This window comes from Musca autumnalis, unplaced genomic scaffold (genome assembly GCF_047663935.1).
Source record: "Musca autumnalis isolate F117 unplaced genomic scaffold, ASM4766393v1 scaffold_3, whole genome shotgun sequence".
In the NCBI taxonomy this organism is placed as follows: domain Eukaryota; kingdom Metazoa; phylum Arthropoda; class Insecta; order Diptera; family Muscidae; genus Musca; species Musca autumnalis.
In genome coordinates, this window is record NW_027411866.1 from 14,345,093 (window position 1) to 14,367,307 (window position 22,215).

The 22,215-nt window shown below is 36.3% G+C and overlaps 1 protein-coding gene across 1 annotated transcript in view; it reads right to left on the reverse strand.

Moving 5' to 3' along the window:
* eag (potassium voltage-gated channel protein ether a go-go) overlaps positions 1 to 1,167 on the reverse strand; it is a 238,467-nt gene extending 237,300 nt beyond the window's left edge. The window contains exon 1 of the mRNA XM_073972866.1: positions 112 to 1,167. The gene's annotated coding sequence lies outside the window, so the exon portion shown is untranslated. The remainder of the gene's footprint in view (positions 1 to 111) is intronic.
* Between the last annotated feature and the right edge of the window lie 21,048 nt (positions 1,168 to 22,215).

The window sequence follows — 22,215 nt, forward strand, 5'->3', positions numbered from 1 at the left end:
CCATACTTGCATTTATTCAATCCCTGGAAATCTGAAAACTTAACAAAATTTTGGATTTCATTTTGATATGGCAGCCCAGTTCATATTTCAGTTTTCGCTTTTTACTCTCACTTACTTTAAAAGTCCTGCTGCTGTTTTTGTTGTTGTTGCTGCTTCTGCTTCTGGTCGTTGGTCTTCGTCAAAATAGTTGAATAACAGCAGGAAGGGTCGAAACAGACGGAGAAGTAGCGGCAGGCATAATTCACCACTATTGTGCGTAAATGATGTCGAACGGTGATAATGACGGCGGCGTTAATGATGTTTTCGTAGTAGTGGTGATGACGGCGTAGTCGTCGTCGTCTCTGTTTTATTCCCTAACAAAGAGGAGTTTCTCTTGTGTTATTGTTTTTGTTATACAAGTATTGGGTTCATTTTCCCAACTAGAAGAAGAAATTTTTACCATGCATGGGCATGTATATGTATGTTAGTGGGTTGGTATGTATTTTTGTGAGTAATTTTTTGAGTAACTTTTTTGTGATATTTAACAAAAAGAAGAGAACGTTATATTTTCATTTTTTCTGGCTTTCAACAGGGAGTAAAGCGGCAAGGGGGGAGGGTTATAACATACAGAAGTAGCAGTAGCTGTTGGCAAACTTTACGTCGTTTTTTGCTTGTTTTCTTTCTTTTCCTTGCTTTGTTGTTCTCAATACTATATTTTCACTTTCATTACACAATATTTACTAAAAAATTGGAGATATTTTTTTTTCTTCTAATTTTTTAATTCATTACATTTTAAAGTTGCACTTGTTTTATTTAGCACTACACTTAATTTATTTATTTATTTAATTTAATGGAAAATTTATTTAATTTTCTTTGGATTTATTTATATTACTTAAGGATATTTTTTCTCAGCGGATTTAATTCATATTTAATTTTCTTTAATTTATTTTCATTATAATTTACATTTTTTAATTCCTTTTTTTCTGGTGAAGTATTTCTTTTTTATTAATTGAATTTCTTTTATTTGTGATTTTAATAATTTTCCACTTCACTTTATTTGATGTTTTATTCTCTTATTTCATTAATTTTTTCTTCTTCTAAGTAATATTTTTTTCTTTAATTTTTCTTTTTGTTCGAATTTGTTCACGCGCTTACGTTATGCTCAACACGCACCTAAAAGTAGACTACAAAAGTGTTACACATTTCTCTATGGATGATGGTGACTTTCCATACAGCAACAATAACAACAACAGCGCAACATCAACAGCAGCGACGTTGCAGCTCTGCTGCCGTACATACCGGCCCCAATGTTTGTGTGTTGATGAGTCCCCGTGTCTTTGCACTCCATGGCAGAGAGCGACTTGCGCTCTCTCGCCGCATTCAGTGAAGCAACAGTGGAATTATTCTCTGAGACAATTTATCAATAACACTGAGATGGGATGTGTTCATAAGAGAGTTGTTATTGTGAATGTTTCCTTATTAATTTAACCCTCAAATGAGTAGCAGGGGCAATTTCAGGAACTAAACCGAAACGACCTGAAACCCTTTTAAGATTTACATTGTTAGAAATAATTCTTTAAAAAGAATATTTTAAAAATATTTTGCAATCTCGTCCTCATTCAACGTGGATTTTATAAAGAAAAATTTTTCAACGTGGATTTTATAAAGAATATTTTTCCAACGTGGATTTTATAAAGAATATTTTTTTTCAGCGTGGATTTTACTAAGAATATTTTTTAAAAAAATATTTTTTCAAAGTGGATTTTATAAAAAAATATTTTTTCAATGTGGATTTTATAAAGAATATTTTTTCAACTTGGATTTTATAAAGAATATTTTTTCAATGTGGATTTTATAAAGAATATTTTTTCAACGTGGATTTTATAAAGAATATTTTTTCAACTTGGATTTTATAAAGAATATTTCTTCAAAGCGGATTTTATAAAGAATATTTTTTCAACTTGGATTTTATAAAGAATATTTTTTCAACGTGGATTTTATAAAGAATATTTTTTCAACGTGGATTTTATAAAGAATATTTTTTCAACGTGGATTTTATAAAGAATATATTTTTTTAACGTGGATTTTATAAAGAATATTTTTTCAATGTTGATTTGATAAAGAATATTTTTCAACGTGGGTTTTATAAAGAATATTATTACAAACCTCCACACCCATAATGTGCTTAATACTAACTTTCAGATCTCCAGCTCAATCTCTTTCCTTATTGTGCACTTATAGTACGCATTTTGAGAGCCACATCCTTATCTTAACCATACACAGCCTAATATCATACCTCAAAATTCCAGCTCAATCCCTACACCGAATACCAAATTTGATTTCAAAGACCAAGCACGACCTAATTCAAATGGGGTTCCGACTTTTCTTTATTTCTTTATCATAAATTACATAAGGGGTTATGGCCACTTATTGAGTACAAAAAAAGTAATTTTTCATGCATTTTTTTGGAAGGTCACCACACATTGAGGAACTTTCGGAAATATGGGCCATTTTAGAATTTAAATTAAATTTGCACAATGTATTAGGGCGTCCAAAGTTTGTACCAAATTGCTTGCCCCGTTCAAGAGATAAATATTGAGGGAAGTAACGGAAGCTGAGGACTGGTATTGCTCATCTTCGAACTGATCCGTTGAAGAGTTATTGTGCTCTCCAGACACTACATATGGTGCCGTAGGCTTTTAACACTTTTCCGACTGTTTTCTCAAGAATTATGGACTTGCCCCTGAAAAAACTTTTAGCGCCGTAGTGTAGGCACCTAAAGCAATTTGCTTCTACAAAAAACAAAGGATTCGAAAGCAGGTCTTAAAGTGAATTTTTGCGAAGTTTTGTGTGGAAGGTGGGTATATCTGGTAGATATATTAGGCTGTGTAAAGTAGGGACCAAATCGGTCAATCCCATCAAGAGTTATCGTGCGCACAATTCTTCCGAACATTTTTGAACTTTTGTGGGGTGGTACCTGAAGGAGTGGAGCGATATGGCTAATCTTCTAACTTAAAATAACTTTGGAGCAAATGTTATGAAGGTCAAAATTTGAACCGAATCGGCAGATCCGTTCGGAAGTTATCTTGCGCTCCAAACACTACACACGGTGCCATAGGGTTTTTTTGCTCCTTTCAGGCTATTTTATCAGGAAGTATGGACTTGCCCCTGATGAAATTTTGTGCCTTCGTATGGGGGAGGCAGCAAGTACAACTTTTTACAAGAAAAATCAAAGCGATTCGAGAGCAGGTTCTAAACTGACCTTTTCTGAAATTAAGTGTGGGAGGTATGCGAAGGAGTGGACTGATAGAATCCAAATTTTGGACCAAATCGTTTCATCCGTTCGAGAGCTATCGTGCGCACCAGACAGACGGACAGACAGGCGGACGGGTATTGCTAAATCGACTCCAAATTGTCTGAAACGGATTTCGTCCAAACATACTTGGGATCTAAAACCATTATTTCGATGAGGCACATTTTATACATATAAATATATCAATTTTTTAAAAAATGCTGAACTGTCAAAATCAAATCTTCGATTTTAATTAACAATTGGATATATCATTCACCATAAATCCGTCAAAACTTTTTTAAGAAAGTCTCTCGCTCAACGACAAGCTTTTTATGTATATAAAAACATATCGGATTCTCCGTTTTCGAGCTAGAGTGGTACGGTACCGCATTCAAAAATGACATTTCAAAAAAAACGCGTTTTAAACTTTGTATTTCATACAAATCAGAATGAATGTTTTCCTTTCTAATGCTCATATCTCATTGGGTGACGTAGGGGTTGGAAGATACCAAGGAACGGTCCTGACCGACTTTAACATGGAAAAGCCCAGGATTTATCTTGGTCCCTCTTTCATCTCAAGTGGACACTGACCTCCCCGTGGTGTCACCTGGGGAGCTGCCTTTAACACCGGTTAAAGGTAGTGAGCTAACATGTGCTGCGCGTTGACCCAAAAGAACGTTAAAAACATGGGTTTGGCCGTCGGGTTAGTAACCCTCCCCTAGAAAAAGCAGCCTACTATGAAAAAACGAAAGAAAAGAAAAACAAACCCCTCTAAAGTTGACGAACCTCGCAAACGTTTTAAAGACCATGATTTGCGAATCTGCACCTGGAATGTTCGCACTCTTTATAAATAAGGTGCAGTTTACGCATTGGCAGATGTACTTGAAAAGTACAAGGCCGACATTACTGCCATACAGGAAATAAGATGGATTGGGAATGGCGTGACAACAACACCTAAAGGTGACGCACTGTATAGGGATACTCTGCAATCAGTAGCAACGCGTAGCGAACGAGAGAGGTATCGGGAGAAAAGGGGAGAGGAGAAACGTCTTTCCCTGTAGAGACCGGCAAGGTAATTTGGTAACTGATACAGATAGTGTTCTCAGGTTATGGAAAGAACATTTTTCCAAACTGTTGGTATCCGATAGTAGCGATGACGGCGAAGATACCACAGATCCAATCCCAGAAGATGGTATTGAATGTATACCGCCCAGCCAGGATGAGGTAAAGACAGCAATAAGCCAGCAGAAGAATAATAAGGCAGCAGGAGCCGATGGCTTGCCAGCCGAGCTATTGAAAACCGGAGGCGACACGCTGATAAGATGTATGCATCAGCTAGTTAGCACCATCTGGCAGGAAGAACGCGTACCCGACGATTGGAACGTGTGCATCCTATGTCCAGTACACAAGAAGGGAGATAAGACTGTGTGCTCCAATTACAGGGGCATAAGTCTGCTCCCTATTGCTTATAAGATAGTATCTGGCATATTGTGTGAGAGACTAAAGCCTATGGTCAATGAAATTATTGGACCCTATCAGTGCGGCTTTAGACCGGGCAAATCCACCATTGACCAGATATTTACCTTGAGTCAGATTCTGGTAAAGACCCAAGAAATGCAGATCGACACCTTCCATCTTTTCGTCGATTATAAAGCAGCCTTCGACAGCCCTATACGTTCAAAGGTGTTCCAATCCATGTCTGATTTTGGTATTCCTGCAAAGCTCATTCGGCTTTGTAGAATGACATTAACTGATACTCGGTCCTCGGTTAAAATAGGAAAGAACCTCTGCGAAGAGTTTATTACCAAAAGAGGTTTCAGACAAAGAGACGACCTGTCGTGTGATCTTTTCAACATCCTGCAGGAGAAGGTCATACGAGACGCGAAGGTCAAAAGAAGTGGAACAATATACACGAACAGCCATATGTTACTTGCTTATGCCGACGACATTGACATCATGGGTTGATCGGCACGGTGCGAATTAAATAATTTTAAATGGAAGGTGCTTACACCTGGGAAGTTTTTGCAGATTCTGAAACTACAGTGCTCATAGATGAGAAATATTAAGAAACAAAAAAAAAATCGCCGGAGGGATTTTCAAATAAATCGCGATTTAAGTTCACATTTTTAGGGGTTCTTTAGGTTTTCACGATTTTGCTTGGAAAACGCGAGTCCAATGTAATTAGGCCTAAAGGAAATGTTGGAGCTGTGAAAATTCTCCACAAGATTGGCCTTTATGATATTTTCGTAGGTTTTACCGTTTTTGAGATATAGAAGTTCAAGTTGAGACAATGCACTGACTGTATCGACTCCTTATAAAACAATATTATGCTCAGTGCTCCTTAACTAACTTTTGATGAAAACCGCTTATATATGGGGAGATTTCTTACTTACTTACTTACTTAGTTGGCCCATTACAGAACATTTGTTCCATAGACCGAACTAAGAAAAGATCTCCATTCCTCTCTGTTTTTCGCTTGACTTTTTGGAATACCGCGCCTTTCCATTTCTTCATCCACTTGTTTGCTCAATCGAAGCTTAGGCCTGCCGATTCTGCGTGCACCGCCATGTGGCATGTATTCATACGCCTTTTTAGCGGGTTCATCATCGCTCATTCTCATGATATGGCCTAGCCAACGCAACCGTTGCATCTCGATACGTTTAACTATATTCATGTCTTTGTATAGCTTATATAGCTCGTGGTTCATACGACGTCGATATTCACCGTCAACGCAAATCGGCCCGTAGATCTTTCGAAGAATTTTCCTCTCAAACACACCAAGCACTGCCTTATCTGCTTGCGCAAGTACCCATGCTTCGGAGCCATACATTTGTTTTTAAATTGCTTACTTAGACCATAGTAGCATCTGTCGGCCAATACAATTCTTCTTCTTATTTCACAACTGATGTTGTTTGTTGTGTTTATGGCAGTGCCGAGGTAGACGAAGTCTTTAACTACCTCAAAATTGTAGGTACCAACTTCTACAGTTGGTCCGAGCTCTATGGACGCTTTGCGCGTCGACACCATCAATTTGGTCTTTTCGCCGTTTACTGCCAGACCCACTTTCGCAGATTCTGCTTCGACCTTCCTAAAGGTATCAGTTACTTCCTTTACTGATCGTCCCATGATGTCTATGTCATCAGCATAGGCAAGTAACATGTGGCTATTGGTGTAAATTGTGCCATTTCTTTTGACATTTGCATCTCGTATTACCTTTTCCAGCAAAATGTTGAATAGGTCACACGAAAGGCTGTCTCCTTGTCTGAAACCTCTTTTGGTACAAAATTCTTCGGAGAGGTTCTTTCCAATTTTAACTGAGGACCTAGTATCAGTTAAAGTCATCTTACAAAGCCGGATGAGCTTTGCGGGGATACCAAATTCAGACATTGCGTGGAATACCTTTGATCGGAGGGGACTGTCGAATGCTGCTTTATAATCGACAAAAAGGTGAAATATGTCGATCTGCATCTCTTGGGTCTTCTCTAGGATTTGCCGCAGGGTAAATATCTGGTCAATGGTGGACTTGCCAGGTCTAAAGCCACATTGGTATGGTCCAATTATTTCGTTGACCATTGGCTTTAGTCGTTCGCACAATATCCCTGACACTATCTTATAGGCAATAGGGAGAAGACTTATGCCCCTATAGTTTGAGCATACAGTCTTATCTCCTTTCTTGTGGACGGGACATAGGATGCTCAGGTTCCAATCGTCGGGTACGCGTTCTTCCTGCCAGATGGTGCTAACTAGCTGATGCATACACCTTATCAGCGCGTCGCCTCCGGTTTTAAACAGCTCGGCTGGTAAGCCATCGGCTCCTGCTGCTTTATTATTCTTCAGCCGGTTGATTGCTGTTTTTACCTCACCTTGGCCGGGCGGTATACATTCTATACCATCTTCTGGGATTGGATCTGTGGTATCATCGTCTTCGCTACTATTGGATACCAGCAGATTGGAGATTGGGAGATTTCCCGGATTCTAAAACAGAAATGTTCATAGATAAAAAAAATGAAAAAACCAGAAAAAATCGCCGGAGGGATTTTTAAATAAATCGCGATGAAAATTCACAATTTTAGGGTTTTTTTAGGTTTTCACGATTTTGCTTGGAAACCGCAAGTCGAATCGAAATGAGTCTATACAAAATGTTGTAGCTGTGAAAATTCTCTACAAGACTGATTTTTAGTTTTTTTCGTAGGTTCTATAATTTTTGGGATATAGAGGTTCTGTTCAAATTTTTAGGTTTTTATCTTAAGTTTTCAAGATTTTGCTTAGAAACCGCAAGTCATATCAAAATGGGACTAAAGAAAATGTTGAAGCTCTGAAAATTCACTATAGGACTGGATGATTTATTTTTTGCTATGTTGTGCCGTTTTCAAGATATATAAGTTTAATTTGGAAAATTGCAGTAATGACATTGTTTTATAAGGAAGTGATACAGTCAGTGCATTGTCTCAATTTGAACTTCTATATCTCAAAAACGGTAAAACCTACGAAAATATCATAAAGGTCAATCGTGTGGAGAATTTTCACAGCTACAACATTTTCTTTAGACCCATTTACATTGGACTCGCGTTTTCCAAGCAAAATTGTTAAAACCTAAAGAACCCCTAAAAATGTGAACTTAAATCGCGATTTATTTGAAAATCCCTCTGGCTTTTTTTATTTGTTTCTTCATATTTCTCATCTATGAGCATTGTAGTTTCAGAATCTGCAAAAACTTCCCAGGTGTAAGCACCTTCCACTTAAATTTGGATAAAGCACACCGTGACGGTAAAGGAAGTAACTGACACCTTTGCAAAAGGAAAAAGGAATCTGCTAAAGTGGGTCTGGCGGTAAATAGGAAAGCTTTTCATTTAATCGACATGGAGCCTATTCTATAGCTTTTTAGCAACATTACTCATTGTTTATTTTTTCAAAGTTTTCACTTGTTTTTGGAAAAATTTATGTTTTTAATTTTCGTATTTTTATGGTTTGTTTATTAGTGTTTGACCTTGTTTAAATAGTTAAAACAAACATATGAAAAACTCAAAAACACCCTTTTTTGATGCAAAATATTAAAAAACTCAAATTTTCAACTTTGACATTGTCTAATAGACCGAATTCAAAGCATCAGAAAGCTGATTATGTTATCTGTCCAGAAAAAAAGAATTATGAAAATATCTCTACAGAGTTTTGACCAGGAAAAAATGTCTCTGCACCACTGTGCGTCGGCAACATTACGCTGAAGGGTATTTTTAGCTTCTGCTGCCTAATTCTTAATTGACCCTTATCTGGCTTTGGGTAGGTGGTATACAATCAATAGCGTCGCATTGAATGGGGTGGGGTAAGTTCGAAGCCGTTTTTATACCCTCAGCCTTTACGCTAAATATACCTTATCGAAATAATGGTTTTAGACCCCAGTCAGTTTGGAAAAAATTTCAGGCAATTTGCAGTCGATTTAGCCCTGTTGTTGTTGTAGCAACGCAAATATGTTATTTCGTATATCTTTCAGTTGCATGGTTCTTCTTCCTCTAAGTACAGATTTACAAATTCTGCGGCCTATACTGATCAGGAGTCAGTTGAGTGTGGTTAGTTGGACAGTTAAAATATACAGCGTGTCGTGCGGTCCCAATCCACATTCAATTCATGTGTTGGGTATCGTTCTGTCACTTCGTGCCCAATACGTATTTAGGCGGCGGCATCGTCTCGATCTTAATGCAATGGATTGGGGTTGGTGTGTGAGTACCGCATTCAAACTCTATCTTTGTTCGCGAGTCCTATGTATATGGGCCTAAAGAAAATGTTGTAGCTGTGAAAATTCTCCACAAGACTGACCTTTATGATATTTTCGTAAGTTTTACCGTTTTTGAGGTATAGAAGTTCAAATTGAAACAATGCACTGACTGTATCGCCTCCTTATAAAGGGGAAGGGTTTTATTTCTAACGCGACGAAAATGTCGCCAACATTACTGTGGGATACGAACCCACGACCTTCAGCGTGCAAGGCGGGTGTGCATACCATTGCACCACGTTGACACCCATTTACCTATGTATATCTATGAGAAAACCACCTTTACTCTTTAGGGAAGAATAAACCTTCTAAAGTATTTTATAAATGCCCTTCCTGGAAATGAAGATCGTTTGAAGGTCTTTAGGAACGGATTGCCTTCTAATGGTCTTCCAGGAACAGAAACCATTATAAAACTTTCCTAATGACGGAAGATTTTAAAGGACTTCTAATGACAATACTGATGACTTATTATAGGCTTTTAGGTACAAGAGACCTTCTCAATTTGTTTCCAAGTTTAGATATAGCCCCCTTTAAACTGATGATCCGCCTTATTTGTTGCCTTTTGAATCTGCTGAAATTTCGTGTTGGCCCTCCCTTGCAGAAAGTTCTAGATTTAGATCAACGCGTTTGTATTAGACCCATGTAAAAGTACCAGATAATTTTAATTATTCTAAAGACTTTAGCTTATTCTTAAGCATGATTTGTCTGCTTCCTTATAGCGAGGGATATTAAAGTTAGGCCGTTTTTCGTTCTTTAAAGCAGTGTTCACCAGCGAGCCCGTACTGAGAGCAACTGAGCATACATTACAGTGTGTTTTGGATTGAAAGTTACGATAATTTGCTCTCAGTAGCAGCGCGCTGGTGAACACTGCTTTAAAGGCTCCATTGAGTGCCGTATTACAATAACAACGTGAAAAATGTAAGTGATGCCAAGTTTTCTTTTGAATTTTTCATGTGGTTATTTTTTTAGCGCATGACACGAAAAGCAGCGAATGGATTGTGTCAAACACATTCAGGGGCCCAACACACTTAGGGGTGAAATACATACGGTCCGTTGTGTGTCGCGTAACAACAACCAAATGAAAACTTCAAGAAACTACTTGGCATCAATTACATATTTTTAATGTGGTTGTTGTATTTGACGCGTAAAACGACACTCAACGGACCGAGGGGCTAAATACATTCGGTGGCGTTTCACGCTCCAAAATCAACAAACACAAGAAAGATGTGTGATGCCAAGTTTCTTCTTGAAGTTTTGATGTGGTTGTTGTAACGCGACACAAAACTGTATTTGGCCCCACACATTTCGTTTATATTAAAGTTTATTAACGTAATAATGACTCAATCTCGATGTTTTTAACTGATATTTTTATACATTTTCCTTCAATTAAAACGAAATAACGAATTTTTGCGACATTTACGAGTTTAGTCAAATGTGTTTTACCAAGTATAAAATAAAACAAGTGAGCCAAGGCTATAGTCGGGTCGGGGCCGACTATTTGATACCATACACCACTACCCCTGTTCATAAGCTTTAGACTAATAAAATTGAAAATATTAAAATTGGGATAGCTTAGCGCCTTTGCTCTGAATGTCTACATTAACACAGGTCAATTTTTTTTAAACGCATTTAAGTGCATCGACAGTACAACCCAAATAAAAAATGGAAAAGTGGGATGTATGCCAACCATCAATAGGCTTCTTTCTGTGTTAGACCCCCATCAAACCCAAAAGGATCCGATCAAAATTTCGTAGTGTGATTGCACAAAAATGGAAAAAGGGATGCATTACCGACTGTTGCGATATCTCTGTTGTTTGACCACCTGTGACAACCTACTTCACATCGTTGTAAAGGTGATATTTTCTACTTTCCTTGCCAGGTTTTGCTTTCGATATACCTCCTACAGAAGGGAGATATTAACTTTGAAATAAAACGTTGGCCTTTTTTCCAAATATTTTTGTTTGTCACATTCCGACCCCTGAATAATATCCGCCCATTACAAACATCAAAAGGATTTTCCTCTGTGGGACCCCCAATAACATCCACAATTTGACGAAATGTGACGATCCAATTAAAATTGCGACCTGTAGCGTGATTTCCAAAAAAGTGGGAAAATGGGATGTATTACCGACTATTGCGATATCTCCGTTATTTGGATACCTACGCAAACCTGCTTTACATCATTGTAATAATGGGATTTTTTACTTTCATTGTCAGACTTTGCTTTTGGAATGTCCGGAACCAAAGCTGTGATATTCGTCATCGTTATTAAAATCGCAAAAATGAAAAGTTGTGTTCTATTAGCGGCTTTTGCGATAACTTCGTTGTTTGACCACCTACGACAACCTACGTAACATCGTTGCAAAGGTGATATTTTCTACTTTCATTGAAATAAAACGTTGACTTTTTCTCTAAATAAGTTTTTTGCCCATTCCGACCTCTGAATATTATCCGACCAACACCAAAATCAATAGGCTTCTTTCTCTGTAGCCCCCAAATTTCGTGACGATCCGATTAAAATTGCGACCTGTAGCGTGATTACAAAAAAATGAAAAAATGGGATGTATTGCCGACTATTGTGATATATCCGTTATGTGGCCACCTACGCCAACCTACTTTGCATCACTGTAAAGATGGGATTTTCTACTTTCATAGTCAGACTTTGTTTTTGGAAGATCCCCAACCGAAGCTGTGATATTCGTCATTATTATTAAAATCGCAAAAATAAAAAGTTGGGTTCTATTAGCGCCTATTGCGATATATTCGTTGTTTGATCACCTACGAGAACCTACTTTACATCATTAGAAAGGCGATATTTTCTACTTTCATGGCCAGGTTCTGCTTTTGGTATACCCCATATTGAAGCTGAGATATTCGCTTTGGAAAATAAGTTTTTGCCCATTACGACCCCTAAATATTATCCGACCATCACCAAAATCAATAGGCTTCTTCATCTGTGTGACCCCCATTAACCCTCAAAATTTCGTGACGATCCGATCAAAATTGAGGCCTGTAGCGTGATTTCCAAAAAAAGTGAAAAAATGGGATGTATTACCTACTATTGCGATATTTCCGTTATTTGGTCACCTACGCCGACCTAGTTTACATCATTGTAAAGATGGGATCTTCTACTTTCACAGCCAGGCTTTGCTTTTGGAAAGTCCCCAACCAAAGCTGTGATATTCGTCATTATATTTAAAATTGCAAAAATGAAAATTTGGGTTTTATTTGCGACTATTGTGATATCTTCGTTGTTTGATCACCTACGAGAACCTACTTTACATCATGCTTTTGGTATACCCCGTATAGGAGCTGAGATATTCGCTTTGGAAAAAAAACGTTGTCTTTTTATCCACATAAGTTTTTTGCCCATTCCGACCCCTAAATATTATCCGACCATCACCAAAATCAATAGGCTTCTTCCCCTCCGAGACCCCCATCAACATCCAAAATTTCGTGACGATCCGATCAAAATTGCTACCTGTAGCGTGATTACAAGATTTAGATGGACAGACGGACGGACAGACGGACGGACACACATAGCCAGATCGACTCAGCTCGTCGAGACATTCATTTTGGTATATATAAGTATGGGTCTACGACCATTATTTCGATGCGCTACAAACTTTTTGGCCAAAACCAACTTATAATACCCTCCCCACATAGTGGTGTAGGGTATAAAAAAAACAAGGAACAACGTTTATACAGGCCTGGGGCTGGATTCTTGTTCTATGAAAATTTGAAATGAAAAATAATTTATTTATAACTTTTTTTGTAAAATCATTCACTGAACCTAGGGTACTTCCCAAAGCCTGGAATAAAGCTGGGGTAGTACCCATTCTGAAGAAAGGCTCACCATCTAGTGATTGTGGTAGCTATCTCAAGGAAAAGAGCATTAGAGTTAAAGTAGGAGACCGTCTCTCCACTAAAAGACCTGTTCGAGCTGGAATTCCCCAGGGCTCTCTTCTGGGTCCTATACTTTACAATATTTTTGTGAGTTACATGCCTGAATCTCCCAAGGAGACCTGCTACTCATGTATGCTGACGATGGGATACTGGCGATGCCTGGCCCAAGAGCAAAGACTGTGTCTTCTTGCCTTAACGTTTAGCTTGAGGACATATATATACATTTTTCTAGGTCCGACCTCAAGCTGAACGTGGACAAATGTTCAGCCATCGTGTTCAGAGGCAAACCGAAGGCCGTTTTTCCGAATTTTAGGTCTTTCTACTCGATTCTAATAGTTGGTGGTGAGGTTATCCTAATAAAAGATAAAATCAAGTACTTAGGAGTAGTTTTCTGCGAAAAATTTGAGTTTATAAGACATATAGATTTTATCCTTGAAAGAGCCAAAGAAGTTTATTTTGCCTATCAAGGTGTACTTCGGCAAAATAGTGGTCTCTCTAATGGAATAAAACTCTTGATCTACAAACAGGTGATCAGACCCATTGTTTCCTATGTTTTTCCATTCTGGTTCCTTGGACAGAGCACAAAACCTTGAGAATGACCTGGTTGAGGATTCCTTATATTGTCGGTATGATTCAGAGGCACTGGGCCTTTATTAAATTATATATTTTAGTTTGTATTTTTTCTCGCAGTAAGAAATGATGTAAAAGTAGATAGCGTATAGCCGTATGTTTATTTATTTGTTTATTAGCAGTAAATCATGCTGTTAAATTGTAGATATTCTACCAATAACAAGTAAAAAAGTGTAAGTCTGCTTTGCCGACAGATATATACCTTCAGCCAATGTGAAGCGAAACTTTCACCTCCGGACAGATCGAAAGTATTGAAGGTCTCTTCAGAATTTTATTGTCGATTTTGGACAATTGAACTTGCCGACAAAAATGTGGATTAGGAATTAACTGCACTAAGATACAAATGTTGAACTTTTGTAGGGCAGGTACCCTTAGGAAGGACTGATATGGGCCTTTTTAGAAGTTAAACTAAATTTGGATAAAATGTTAGGAGATCCAAAGTTTGGACCAAATTGGTTGCCCATTCAAGTGATATCGTCCTACCATTTTAGTGACATTTTTTAAATATTGGGGAGAAGTACCGAAAGTTGTGGACCGGTATTGCCCATGAAACTAAGTTTGGATATGTGACGAAGACCAAATGTTGGGCCATATCGGTTAAACAGTTCGAGAGTTATCGGGCTGTTTTCCCAAGAAATATGGACTTACATCGGTCACTCCCTTCAAGAGTCATCGTGCGCACAATTTTTCTGAATATTTTTGAACTTTTGTGGGGGAGGTACATGAAGGAGTGGACCGATATGGCTTATCTTCGAATTTAAACTATGTTTGGACAAAATATTACGAAGGCTAAATTTTGGATCGAATCGGTTGATTCGTTCGAGAGTTATCGTGCGCTCCAGCCAGCCAGACAGATAGGCGGACATTGCTCAATCGACTCCAAATTGTCTGAAACACATTTGGTCCAAACATACTTGGGGTCTAAAATGGTCGATGATGGGCTGTATCGGTCCACGTTATAGTATGGCCACAATATAACGGTACCGCCCGATTTAAGGTATTTTGCCGTTTGTAGTCACATTTTCAAACCGAATTAGCTATAATTTGACATTCAGCGTTCCTAGCGATCAAGAAACTTATATTCCAAAAAATATGGGCATAGGTTCATGTTTTGGTGTAGCCCCCATATAACGGTACCTCCAGATTTTCGGTATTTTGAGAATTTTAGCTACATTAGCTACATTCTCAGTGGTCACAAAACATCTCCTCCGAAAACCGTCAACATAGGTCCATGTCTTAGTATAGGCCCGATATAACGGTACCTCCCGATTTTCGGTATTTTGGGGATTTAAGCTACATTATTTGACCGAACTACCTGCAATGTTTCATTTGAGGTTCCCAGTGGTCACAAAACATCTCCACCAAAGACTCTCAACATAGGTCCATGTTTTAGTATAGGTCCCATATAACGGTACCTCCCGATTTTCGGTATTTTTGGGGTTTTAGTTACATTAATTGACCGAACTACTTGTGATTTTACATTTGAGGTTCCAAGTGGTCACAAAACATCTCCACCAAAAACCTTCAACATAGGTCCATGTTTTGGTATAGCCCCCACATAACGGTACCTCCCGATTTTTGGTATTTAGAGGATTTTAGCTACAAGTTTTGACCGAACTACCTGTAATTTGACAGTTGTGTTTCATAGTGATCACAAAACATATCCACCAAAAACTGTCAACATAGGCCGTTGTTTTGGTATAGCCCCCATATAACAGTACCTCCCGATTTTCGGTATTTAGAATATTTTAGCTAAATTTTTTAAAGGAATTACCTGTAATTTAACATTTGATATTCCCACTGGTCAAAAAACATCTCCACCAAAAATTGTCAACATAAGTCCAAATTTTGGTTAGCCCTCATATAACGGTACCTCCCGATTTTCGGTATTTTGATGATTTTAGCTAAATTTTTTGACCGAACTATCTATAATTTGACATTTGAAGTTCCCAGTGATGACAAGACGTCCCCACCAAAAATGGTCACTATAGGTCCCTGTTTTGTTGTAGCCCTCATATAACAGCTTTTCCCAATTTTTGGCATTTTGAAAATTTTTTGGCACACTGAAAATTGTCCATACAGGTGTATGGTTTTTTGGTATAAGCCCCCGTATGAAGGTACCTCCCGATATTAGGTGTTTTGGGGATTCTATCCAATTTTTTACCAACTACCTGTAGTTTGACATATCGTCAAAAATTCGTCGGTGTCATGCTTAAGTGTTCCATACGCCATTTTTGACGTTTTGAGATAAAGATACCGTACAAGGTTTTGAACCATGCTCTTTCAGTTTTTTTTGGTCGGTTTTTCTCTATCTCTTATAGTTTCTGAGATATTCAGATGCCATTATGTTCCATATCCGCTTTGTGACCCAAAAATTTTTTTCGTTTTGTTCCATATCCATAAAGCCTGACGTATGGAACAAAACAACTTTGAACTTTTTAGTTCCATATCCATGTCGTTTGGCGTTTGGAACAAAAAGGGACAAAAACGAATTGTTCCGCACCAAAAATGATGGCGTTTGGAACAAAAAATTGCCCATTTTTGCCAAGTTACGAATAATGTGGCGTATGGAACAAATTGTTTTAAAGGACTTGGTTTAAAAACTGAAGAATAATAGTTTCTAAATCCAAATATTTTTCAATATTGTATTGTTATATGAAAACGAAAATTTATAAATCGTTTAAACAAAAAATCCCTAGTTTAAAGACAAAATGTTGATGCAAGTCCGCAAAAATATACGCAAAATATACGTCCATTCGACTAGAAGCTAGGGTGGACACCGACTACAAAAATGATATTAAAAGAAAAACGGGTTTAAATGTTTTGTGTTACCATAGAAATGCAAAATATCAATCCGTTTTGTCCGACCGAAATTTTTACCACAAAAAAGTAGTGATAAGTGGAGGCAATCCCTTAAATAACACTGTGCAACATTATTAAGGTGATCTTGTGCAAACAATTCGAACTGATGATTTTTTGAAAGTACAGACCCAAACGACAAGAAACCCTAGTTGGGTTTTGTTGTGTCAGATCCAGCTCGGATTTTATGGCCCCTTCCAAACATTGTTAAATATTGAGTTTTTAAAGAAATTCGGGGCTATATCTCTTCTGACCTCTGAAGCAAATTTGTAGATAAGGACAAGAGTATAATATTTGGAGAAACAATGAACTCGAAAAACTCAATTTGTTGCCCCAAATTTCAAAATATATGCAAAAATGCCACAAATTTTATACATTTCGCATCGTATCTCCAAAACCGTTAATTTTTCCTGAATATTTTCTTTTGGAAAAATATTCCCTGGAATATAATACACAACTCTTCAGAACATGTTATTGTTGTAAAATGCCTCTATGCTGTTGTTTTCAGTACATTTTTCAACGACGATTTAATAAAAATGTCAATAATGTAGTGAAATCCGAAATGTGAGAATAAACTGTTGGTGTGAACTGTGTTTGAAATACGTGTTGCAAAAGATATAATGCAAAATATCGCTGAAACAACATAAAGTTAGCATTTTAGAGTTTCAGAATGTTCTAAAGAATTGGTGAGAACTTTATTTGGAAGATTTTTGAAAAAAGTTACTTGGTTCAACTCCCAATAGTTTAGTCGATACTGACCAGAATTTCAGCAATGATGTAAAATTTTCAATATTTTATAGATTTTGACGCCCTAGATGGAGTTTTTCTTATTTGATTTTTTCAAAAGATAAGTTCTACTGGTTTAGGGCTACAATATTGAAAAGACAGCAAGGCCAAATTCCTATTCGTTTCTGAGATAAAGGCCTGATAAATGCAAAAAAAGTGTAGATTTAGCCCGGTTTAGATGAGGCCATAAAATCCGAACTGGATCTGACAGGACAAAACCCTACTAGGGTTTTTGTAGTCTAAATATGTACTTTCAAAAAATGCATACTAGAAGTTGTTTGCATTTTCAGTGTTGCATAGTGTAAGTGTTAAGGAAACCTAAAATTATGGTCCTTATTGTATTTATATGAGAAAAATAAATGTTTCATTTAAAGTCCTGATTCCACAGTAACACTTCATATAAGGGAGGTGGAACACGATTGATAAAAAGTGTTTTGGTTGAAATGTGACAAAACGTGTTCCATGTGACACAAACTGCCAAAAACATGAAAAAAAGATTTCATGGAACAATTCAGCAACCTTTTGCAATTATAAAAATTGGCCATAACTTCTAGACTATCACAGATATCTGACTAAAATAAACTAATGATATATTCTATGAGTTTAGTTAAGTAGAACTGAGCTCTTAAAGTATTGGATTATTGCACCATTTTTATCCCGTATGGCCTTAAACATTAACTTGAGTTTTTCTAGAATCAGGCAAATGGCGTATGGAACACTTAAGCATGACACCGACGAATTGTCAACATAGATCCATGCTTTTGTGTAGCTCTATATAACAGCATCTTACGATTTTGGGTATTTTGACAATTTCAACTATATTTTTTCACCGAGCTATCTGTAATTTGACGTTTGAGTTTCCCAATGGTCCATGTTTTGATATAGCTCCATATAAATTTGCCGCCCGATTCAAGACATTTTTAGATGCATTTTTTACTACCCGATTTTAGGTTTTTTGAGGAGTACAGCTGCATTTGTTAACAGAACTATCGGTGATTCGACATTTGAGGATCTCAGTGGTCACAAAACTTTTACACCAAAAATTTTCCACACAGGTTAATACCTGGATATAGCTCTATATAAAGGTGCCGCCCGATTGAAGACATTTTTAGATGCATTTTAGTCACCTAAAATTGTGGACATGAAAGAAAATAATATTCCATATTTAGTATCAGAATATGTTATGGCGAAGGGTATAAAAAGTTCGGCCCGGTCGGACTTAACATTTTTTACTGTTTCATTTGAAATGTTTCCCTTTATAAACGTTTTCATTTATGTTTGGATTTATGTTTTGATGTAGCCCCCTTTTATGGCACCCCCCGATTCACTGAATTTTTGCTTGTTACCCCATATTTATTACCGGATTTAGCTATAATATGATATTTTAGGGTCTCCGGGGGTAGAACTACTCATTGCAAAAATGTCGAATGATAGGTCCATATTTTGATATAGCTCACATACAAATACCCATCTAAATTAGTATTAATTTAAAGCAAAATCACATATTTTAAAAGTGCAGTTATCAGAAGATTTGCAAATATTTGCAGCCTTAATGTGGTTATTCCGTAAAACCAATAAAAACCCTATTTTTATAATTTAACTATTTTTATAATTTAACTCACACCCTCCGCTATCAATTAAAAAGAAATTATGCTCAGTTTTATTACAAATTTATTTAACATTTAAACAAATATGAAGAAGACAATTTTTTAGCAAAAATTTTTTTAAAATCTGATGCAGCAAAATTTATTGTATTTGATAGTAAATGACTGAGTGAATATTTACAACAACAAAAATGAAAAACAAAATTTTTGTCAGCAAAGTGTCTGTAATCGATACAATGGAAAATATTTCGCAATTTTATAGTTTGATTTTTGGACTTTCTCGCCGCTAGATCAGTGGTTTCGACCAGTGTGCCCTGTTTCATATTCCCTCACACAGCAGTTTTTTAAGTTGATAATAAATACTCTTCCCAAAGCCACCAAAAATCATTTTTTATAACGTGGATTTAATAATCTTTTTTTATAATGTGGATTTTATAAAAAACTAGCTGACCCGATTCCGCGTTGCTGGCCCGTCGTTTTGGATTTCCGTGTAAGGCTTAGTAATCTATCTACAATGTATCTATCTAATATTGGTACCTCTAGATATTCGAACCGAATTGACGATAAATCAACGTTTTGGTATAACCCTCATGCAATGGTTTCTCCAGATGTAAAATAGAATATTACTTTAATTAAAGCCTCCAAAATAATATGAAGGGTATAATATACTTTATGATTCTGTTTGTAACACATCGGAATATTCGTCGGAGAACCTATACAGTATATATTCGTGATCAACATAAAAAATAAGTGAATATAACGATGTCCGTCTACATGTTGAAATTAAGATACAGCTCGCGATATTTAACATAGAGCTTTTCAATTTGGTACAGAAGTTTTTATTTTTTTCTCGTAGCGTGTTTGGTATTGAAAATTGGTTATATCAGTTAATATTTTGATATAGCACCGACTGACCGCCCGATTTTCGGAATGCTTAAGGTTTTAGCCGCATTATCCTACCGAAATGACAATACTTTGGAATTTAATCTCCCTTAGAGGCGTAAAGCATTTTTGCAAAGGATGATCAGCATAGGTCCACGTTTTGATAGAACTATCCTAGAACAATACCGCCCGAGTGTCTATATTTTGGAGGTTTTAGTCTCATTATCCCACCGAAATGGCTGCAATTTGATATTTAGTATTCAGTGTGGGTATAAAACATAGAATATTCGGTACAGGTTTCTAAATAGTCTTCATTGAACGGTACCTCGAACTTCGGTATTTTCTAGTTTATAGCCACATTATTCATACGAAATGGCTATAATTGGTACTTAGTCTCCCTTGGGGGTATAAACCAATTCTACAGAGAATTACCGGCATATAGGACGGTACCTCCCGAGTTTAGATAATTTGGAAGTTTTAGTCTCATTATCCCACCGAAATGACTATGGCAATTTGGTGTGTTGTCTTTATTGTGGGTATAAAACATTCCCGCATAGAATATTCGGTAGAAGTTTTTTATGTAGCTTTCATTGAACGATACCTTCGATTTTTAAGGTTTTAGCGGCATTATTCAACAGAAATGGCTATATTTGGTATTTAGTCTTCCTTGGAGGTATCAAATATTTCAGCAAAGAATTGTCGGTATAAAACCATGTTTTCATTTAAAAAACGATACCTACCGATTTTTTGGGGATTTTGAATGTTTTAGCCACATTATTCAACCTGAATGGCTTAAACCTGATTTCAATATAATTTATGGTGGTGTGCATAAAAGTTGGGGCCTTTCGAACTTAACGTCGTTTTTACTTCTTGTTAACAGAGATGTTTCATTGAACACGTTATTATTTTGCACTCCTAAACATGAAAACATCTGTGATTCATAAAAATGACTTCAAAATGCTATTGGGTTTATCTAGACTTTGCTCTATTAAAAAAACGTGGTCTTGATCGAGCTATTCCAAGCACTGAAGTCAATGTTCCTGCCAAGTTTGCTGTCTTACTTACTAAATTTGTAAATCTTATCAGTAAGAATAAAGCTTTCAAAAATTGGACGCAATCGCGGTATTCTGTTTCCAAAACACCCATTAATGGCAGAGGCCACAATTGCAATTGTATTAAGTACCAATACGTCTAATAATCTCTGATATTTAGTGATTTGTTAAAATCCGTTGTTGGGGTGGTCCCCCACACCCTCCATTTTCGGTATTCTACCACCTTATGAACCTACACACAATTTCATCCAATTCGGTCCAGCCGATTCGGAAGTTTAATTTAGAAAATCATGTCAGTCTTAAAGAACCCTATATGCATTTAGATAGTTTATAGATGCACCGAATTTCTGGCCCATCGCTTTAGTGACCAATGTACATTTTTTAGACGTTCTAGTTATTTAACCATATTTGAAATTATGTTTTGCCTGATTTCTCAATCGATTTTTTGGAATTTCGGTCAAGGGACATTTAACGTTATTTGGGTTGTACTGTATTCCAAAATGTGGGGTTGATCGCGCTTTCCCAATTATTGAAGCCAGTGATTATAGCGTTTTTGTAGTCACGCTTACTAAAATTAAGGACATTACCTATAATTATACATTTTTAAAAAATTGAGCTGACCGCGATATTCCACTTCCGAGATGACCACTCAGGATCAAGACAGTTATTACCATAGTATTACAATCAATTTTTAAACAATACGTTCAAAAATATCTTTGATTTCACGTTTTCTTAAAAAAATTTTGTGGGGGAGGTTCCCTGGTCACTCCACTGACCAGTATAAAAAATAGCTAAAAACCTATTCTCAGACTTAAAAACTCCACATACAAAATTTCATAGAATTCGGCCCAGCCGTTTCGGAGGAGTTTAATTTCGAACATCATGCAGTCTTGAAGAATTTTATATATATATATATATATATATATATAGATTGTATAAAACGTGCTTTTTATAAAAATTAGTTTTTATAACGTGGATTTTATAAAAATTATATTTTATAATGTGTATTTAAAAAAAGAGATTTTATAACGTGGATTTCATAAAAACTATTTTTCATAACAAGAATTTTATAAAATTTATTTTTTATAACGTGGATTTTAAAAAATTATTTTTTATAACGTGCATTTCATAAAATTATATTTTTTATAAGTTGGATTTTATAAAAATTATTTTTCATAACGAGGATGTCATAAAAATTATTTTTTATACTGTGCATTTAAAAAAAAAAAAAATTATAACGTGAATTTAAAATAAAAAACCTTTTTTATAATGTGGATTTTATTAAAATTATTTTTATATACTCTACTATTTTTAATTCCTTCGCATGAAATTTTTTTCGACTGGCAATACTTTTCCCCAAAACCTCTATACAACGACCTCTTTTATCGAATAGCCAAAACCACATTGACAGTTGGAAAATAACATGACATGCGCAAATTCTGTCATAACAAATTTCAA